Source organism: Pinus tabuliformis, chromosome 5_1, assembly GCF_031772625.1.
Source record: "Pinus tabuliformis cultivar Carrire ecotype Pingquan chromosome 5_1, CPIR1, whole genome shotgun sequence".
NCBI lineage: Eukaryota > Viridiplantae > Streptophyta > Pinopsida > Pinales > Pinaceae > Pinus > Pinus tabuliformis.
The window spans coordinates 741516010-741522497 of record NC_142305.1 but is presented as its reverse complement, the minus strand read 5'-3'; positions in this window follow the sequence as shown (position 1 = coordinate 741522497).

The window sequence follows — 6488 nt, the reverse complement described above, 5'->3', positions numbered from 1 at the left end:
ATGTGCACTTATGGATGAAACCGCGCCCAGACAAGTTAAAGATGCATCCTAGCAGCTAACACTGAGAAAAAAAGGTGAGTAGTGTGGTTGATCACATGCAAGGGATTTAGGAGCATGCATGTAATTATGTGCATGCATGCAATCCAACCCATTCAACACACTCACCAAGGCGAAGACAAGAAGCAAGTCCAAGTGGAGCCGAACGGGTACTTCGGCAAGTTGATGCACATGACCACCAGCACACACTTGAAGATCAACACAAACACTATGCATCAGTGTGCTGCCAGTTCATTTGCACCAAAGAAGACCATGTGCATGTTAGTAGATGAGTTGGATGAAGAGGCTGAACCAATGCACCGGTTGTAACGAAAGCAAGAGTTTGCTTCAGCGATATGTCACCATGAGGTGCATGCACACCATCACGGATGACCAAGCTTGGCATCAACTCACCAGCTTCACCATCACAAGAATGTTAAAGAGTTGGTCTCACTACAGCGGACTGAGTTTCAGTGATGTATTGCAAGGCTTGCTCAAGCCATGTTGTCTCACATGAGTACATGTGCATTGTAATGTTGAGTCATTTCAAGTGTAAGTCAAGTGTCAACAGTTGGATGTAATAGTCATAGAGTAGGTGAAGAGTTATGAGGGTAGTTGAACTGTCACAAAGGGGAATGTCAAGGGTCACCCCACCTTTTGCTATAAATAGTCCCTCATAACTCATTGAATGGGCTTTTGGTTAGCCAAGCTTCTACAAAGACTATTTTGAAGAAGGCTTGGACAATATTGTAACGCACCTTGGCTTCTCCACTGCACAGAGCTAATACATCTCTTTGAGGAGCAGGTGGATGTGGCTATAACGTTCCATTGTTGGGGCTAGCAGGTTTACATGGATGTATTGTATGATTGTGACTTACACTTATTGATATAATAAGAGCCAACACATTTTCATACATATGTTGTTATTGTAGTTGGACTGCTCCGGTTGCTTTAATGATATGTGTTGTTTAACTTACGTACTTGTGTATGAACTGATTCACATGCAATTATATGAATCTTGTTGTTAATGTGTTGCAAATGTTGTTAATGTTGTCATCGTTCGTGTCGACTACTTTGCCGAACATCAGACAGACCTTTCACTTGAGCCTTGCCATAACAACTGTCGCACTCGTCTCGGACTGATCTGTGAGTGTTGTACGTGTTATCTTACCTTGTATGATATGGCTGCCGCATTCGAGTGGACTACTCTGCTAGAAGCTGTGCATGTCCTTTGTGTTCCTAGCCGAGTTGGGACTGATCCCTTTCAACCTAGAACTCACCTTCACCTCCTTCCCCCATTCGAAGTGTTGGAACCTCTTATACACCTTCCTTGACTCACTGCATCAGTCACACCCTTGCTGCTGACAGAGTTATTCTACTTGCCTCTATGCGACATTGCAGTCAAGGAATTACCTTACGAACCACTGCTCGGACTCCTACACCAAACACTCCGAGGTCTAATTGGGACTTCTTAATGGGAAGATCCCCTTGACATGTTGGCGGGTCTAACACCGTCAACATTTCTAGCGCTAGAAGGAGTGCCTGATGACAAGCAGTGTCCTCTCATCCAATTTTTAACCTTTGCATATCTTTCATGGAGTCTTGCACTCTTTTTCCCCCGAGGTGTTTTTCGAATCGTGAAGATGTCTCGATTTCGGGGAAGCTTTTCAATCTCTTGTCCACTCAAACGTATGATGGTGAAGGCAAAGTGGCATGTCTTGATCACTTATATAACTTTCTTTTCATGATTTATGAGGAAGATGAGTTTTCTGACGAATAGGCCGGTTTGCTTCTTGCATACACACTTCGAAAATCTCCATTTCGTTGGGTACTCTGCCTGTTGGCTGACACCGTGCACTCATTTGAGCACTTCTGTCATCTCATTGAAGACATGTTCTATCATTTTGATCTAGACTATCCTAACTAGAAACTGTTACAACAACGAAGGGTTCCGCATGAATCCATTATTGATTTTTGGTAGCGCTTTCGTGACTTGCAGTTTCAAGCTCCGAAGAGCCAGATGAAATTTGCTTATCTTTGGGACTGGTTTAAGTGTCGCCTTAAGAAATCTACCCATCCCAAGAGGAAGCTTGATATCAAACCTTGCTCAACATTCTTCATTGATGGAATTGCGCAATCTCATGTGGGAGCAGGCACTGTCTCCACTGACTGTCCACCTCCCTCTCATTCAGCAGCTCCACCACTGCCTAGTGATGTTGAGGATCATGCTCACACACCTGTTCATCCTTCACACTCTCCCAACACTACTCCACTTGATTTTCGCGCAAATTTGGTTGTGAGTCCTTCGGGTTCTCATATGAATTATTTTCTTCGACCTCCGTCTTCGCACTCAGGTGTTCCTCCGGATGATGTTGTCTTGTGTTCGTCCATTCCAAACTCTTCACTTGTTGTGAATGAACAACAACCCACCGACGGAATTGGTGTTGCACAACCAACATACGCTTTCATTCATGAAGAGTATGAGTGGGAGCTTGAGCATCAACACTTAGCGAAGGATGACTCCCTTTCGTTCGAGCCCCCTCTGTTCTTTCCTAACACCATTAGTGAACCTGCCATCCAAGATTTTGCATGTGTGTCTTCATCTACGGATGCAACCATTGTTGATCTTTCACAGGACACACCATATGTTAGCCCATAATCCAACAACCGAGAGGACCAATCATTCATTGAAAATCCACTTGATCCTTCATCTGCTCTTTCCAAAAATGCAGAGGGTGAAAATCCTTCCTTATCATCTACCCCTCTGTGTGATTTTTCAAATCATGAGGATGCTGACCAACATCTTGAATTTTCTGATCTTGGTTGTTGTGATCTCTTCACCTCATCATTCGATCACGATTTTGATTCACTCGTTGTTAATCCGTCTAAGCCACTGGTCTACGAAGATCCATTTGTCAACAAAGTCGAAACCCCACAGACCGTCGAGGCACTTCAACCTGAGCTGATGGTTATGTCAGGCCCTCGCTATCCTGAAGTTGGTTTCACTCCCGATCAAGAAATTGTTCAATTGCCCAAGGCTCCTCATCACTCATATGTATGCATTGAAGATCCATCTCACACACAGATCACTCTTCCTCCACTCAAACTGCACGATCCCATTGCTCATGCATTGGAGGAGTCTTACGTTGCGAGCACTCATGTGCGACGCAAGTTATCTTTGTTTATTTCGTTTGCTTGCATGTCTCAGTCAAGAGTGTGCTTATGCTTCAAAGTTGCACGTAATGTCACACAACACCATGATAAGTCTGCAAACTGCCCGTCATACACATGCACTCACTTATGTCTCATGGACACTTTAAAACGCTAAGTGTGGTTGTCTTCATTGTTATATCTTTATTGGTTGCTAGTCCACACAATTGGTTTGCTCGCAAACCAAGCCTTCACCAACATGGGTCTACCAATGCGCTGGTGACTGCATTGGAAGTATCACTTCACATGATCAGGCCCATGCCCGATTAGTGTAGGAGTAGGAGTAGTGTTTGCTTTCAGTTGTTTGCTTGCATGATTGTTTGCTTGCATGCTTTGTTTGCTTACCTGTTTGCTTACTTGCTTCGCTTTCATTTTTGCTTCTGCTCTTGCTTTAATTTGTTGATTGTTAGTTCGTTCGCTTGTTTCATTCGTAGGTTAGTTTGCATGAAACCACGTGTGACTCAAGAAACGAGCTGGGTAAAGTGCAAGAGGGTTTGTACAACTATCACTAATTGGTTATATGTCATCTTGCATATATATGATGAGCTTGTTACTTTTAGTCCATGATATGTCCAAGGAAAATACGTACTTTTCGAAGTGAACCTTGGTGAAAACACAACGCTTGTGCGCTAACTATTGTCACCTTCTCTAGTCGATTGTTTTTGGGTTAACCCTTGTCAGCTTAGTCAAGTAGAGTAAGGTGAGGGGGAAAACCTTAACATGCATGTCAAAGATATAACAAACTACTTCTCTGCTGGAACAACCTCTTCTGCTCTCAATAAGTCGGGATCCCTCTTCTGCCTCTGAAATGAATAAGTGCTATGCACAGTGAAAAAAATAATGAAAAGTAAAAAAAAATTCAAATTCAAATGAATAAGGTGAAAGAAGAGAAAGGCTTCCCATGCAGGGAAGTGATGCAAGTAAATCCGCCGGGGTACTAACCAGGCTCGCTAGCAGCGGAGCCATGCTTGTGTTCCTATGTGACTCCACCGGGGTACAGTCTAGGCCTACTAGCAGTGGAGCAACACCAGAGATGAAACTAAGACTCTCATGAATATACTGCTTGTGCACCTATATACCCCTCAATGCCAATCGAAACAACTGTGTTGCCTTGGCTTGGAATGTGTGTCAATCGACCAAGAGTATGGCAAATGCTACATCTTACAATCAAATTAGTGTGAAGCCAAGATGAGCTGAGAGCTTAACAATACTTTTGGAGGTGTTAGACTTGCTTTTCACAAACAAGGTCAATTCAGAGAGTTGGAGTTCTACTAGTGTGTCTCCATGCCGTTGTAGTGGCTACAACCACCCTCCAAAATTTTGCCTTAGCCTATTTTGGAGCCTCCTTACCAACCTTACACAACACTTTGTCTTGCTTCATCAAGTACTCAAGCTTCAACAGTTTTCCTCGCACAAAGGCAGCTTGTCGATCATAGTTGATCCATTCCCCTCACAAGCTGCTCACCCGGACTTGGTCCAGCTGCAGGCTGAGCAACTTCCCCTTGAAAATTGTGCATTTTTGGAGGGAAACCAGCCTTCCCTCCAAGAATTGTGCAATCCTCTCTAATAGCCTGTTGGGCTCTAGGATTGCACAATCCTGCCAACCAACCCTCCCAGCAGGATTTGCGCAAATTTTCCCAGCAGCAGGCTTTTCAGCCCATGATTTGCGTAAATCTGGGCAGCAGTTAGCTGCTCTACCTAGAAATTATGCCCAGCTCCCAGCTAGAAATGCACATTTTTCTCCAGCAGTCGAGTAGTCTCTTGCATGTGCAGCTAAGTTGACCGGTTCCCTTCGGGACTGAGCAAAACAGACTTACATGCATGGGTTGATTCTCCTAAGGAAACATGCAAAGGCATCCCTTATTTCAGGGATCTATGTTTAGCAATTGGAAGTTACATACAAGGAGCAATTCTAAAACCTCCCACCAAGTGTCGCTTCCCCTAGATTCGTGGCATGCGCGTCACAACCTCGATGTTATCAAAACTCATCAACCAGACGCTATAGATCTCATTCCTCACATCAACCTTGTAGCTCTAAGATCCCACGTCGCATCTAGGAGCAGTGGACACAATCAGCTCAACTATTTTGGGGTAAGCCTGCTTCCCATGCCTTGTGCTGCATTTCTGTTGCTTTTTGTGTTTTCGCTTGTGGGAGTACTGTTTGCTTGATTTCTTTGAAAGCTTGCTGTCGTTTACATATATACTAGCTTGTCCTAGATCTGTTTTAGTTTTCGTTGCTATCTCACTGCTGTCGCATGCATGAAACTGTTCTGCACAGACGTTCGCCCAACCAGCGAATTGCCTCACCCACATGCATGTTGATATGTTTGTTGAATCTGTCATTCAGGTTTTGCATGCAATGTCAAACACTTCCGCTATCACTTAGTGTCGCCATGCATTCACTGACTTACTTGCTTTTAGTTGCCCGTCGGTGAGTTGGGCCAACCTTGGCCCGGGCTCTGCCTTCACCAAGGATGCATTGCGCATTCCTCACCTGGCACTGGCCTCCAGGACTGTTTTGCACATTTCTGGAGGACAGTGGCTTCTTGGCCCAAGAAATTGTGCTGATCTATCCCTAGGCTAGCAGTCCTTCCTAGATGGAATTGCACGTTGCACAATCCCAACAGTCAGCAGCCAGACTGGACTGTGCATTGCATAGTTCCAACAATCATCTAGTCTCCCAGCAGCCCAGACTGTGCCTTGAGCAGTCTTGGCAGTCGGTCTCCCAACCTCCCGACAGAAATTGCGCAACCTTCATGATCATTCACACAGGTATGTTGCAAGTTAGTTCTCATGTTCATTTTGGTTTTCAACTGAAAGATTGCTTGCTATGAGTGTTTCCATGTCTCCAAGTATCGTAGGTGTTCATCTGCCTCTCAGCAGTATAGGTACAATGGTTTCTAGGAGAGCAGAGACGAGGACACCGTTCAGAGCACGCTTGGGGATGTAATCGATCAAGTGTTTATGACCTTGCCTACTCATGAAGACATCAAGTGACAACATCACAGCGAGAAGCATCATGAACAACAGCTGAAGACAACATACCAAATGCAACGAATGCAAGAGGAGGGTTGTTGACAACACAGAGGTGGAACAAGGTTGCAAGCTCAAGTAGGTCCATTGATGATGAAAGCAACTTTGGAGACTCTGACTATGGAGTGACGACTCGACATGAAGATCACGCGAAGGCAGAAGATGTAACAAAGAAGGAGTTGCATGTGCTAAAGAAACAACTGAGGAAG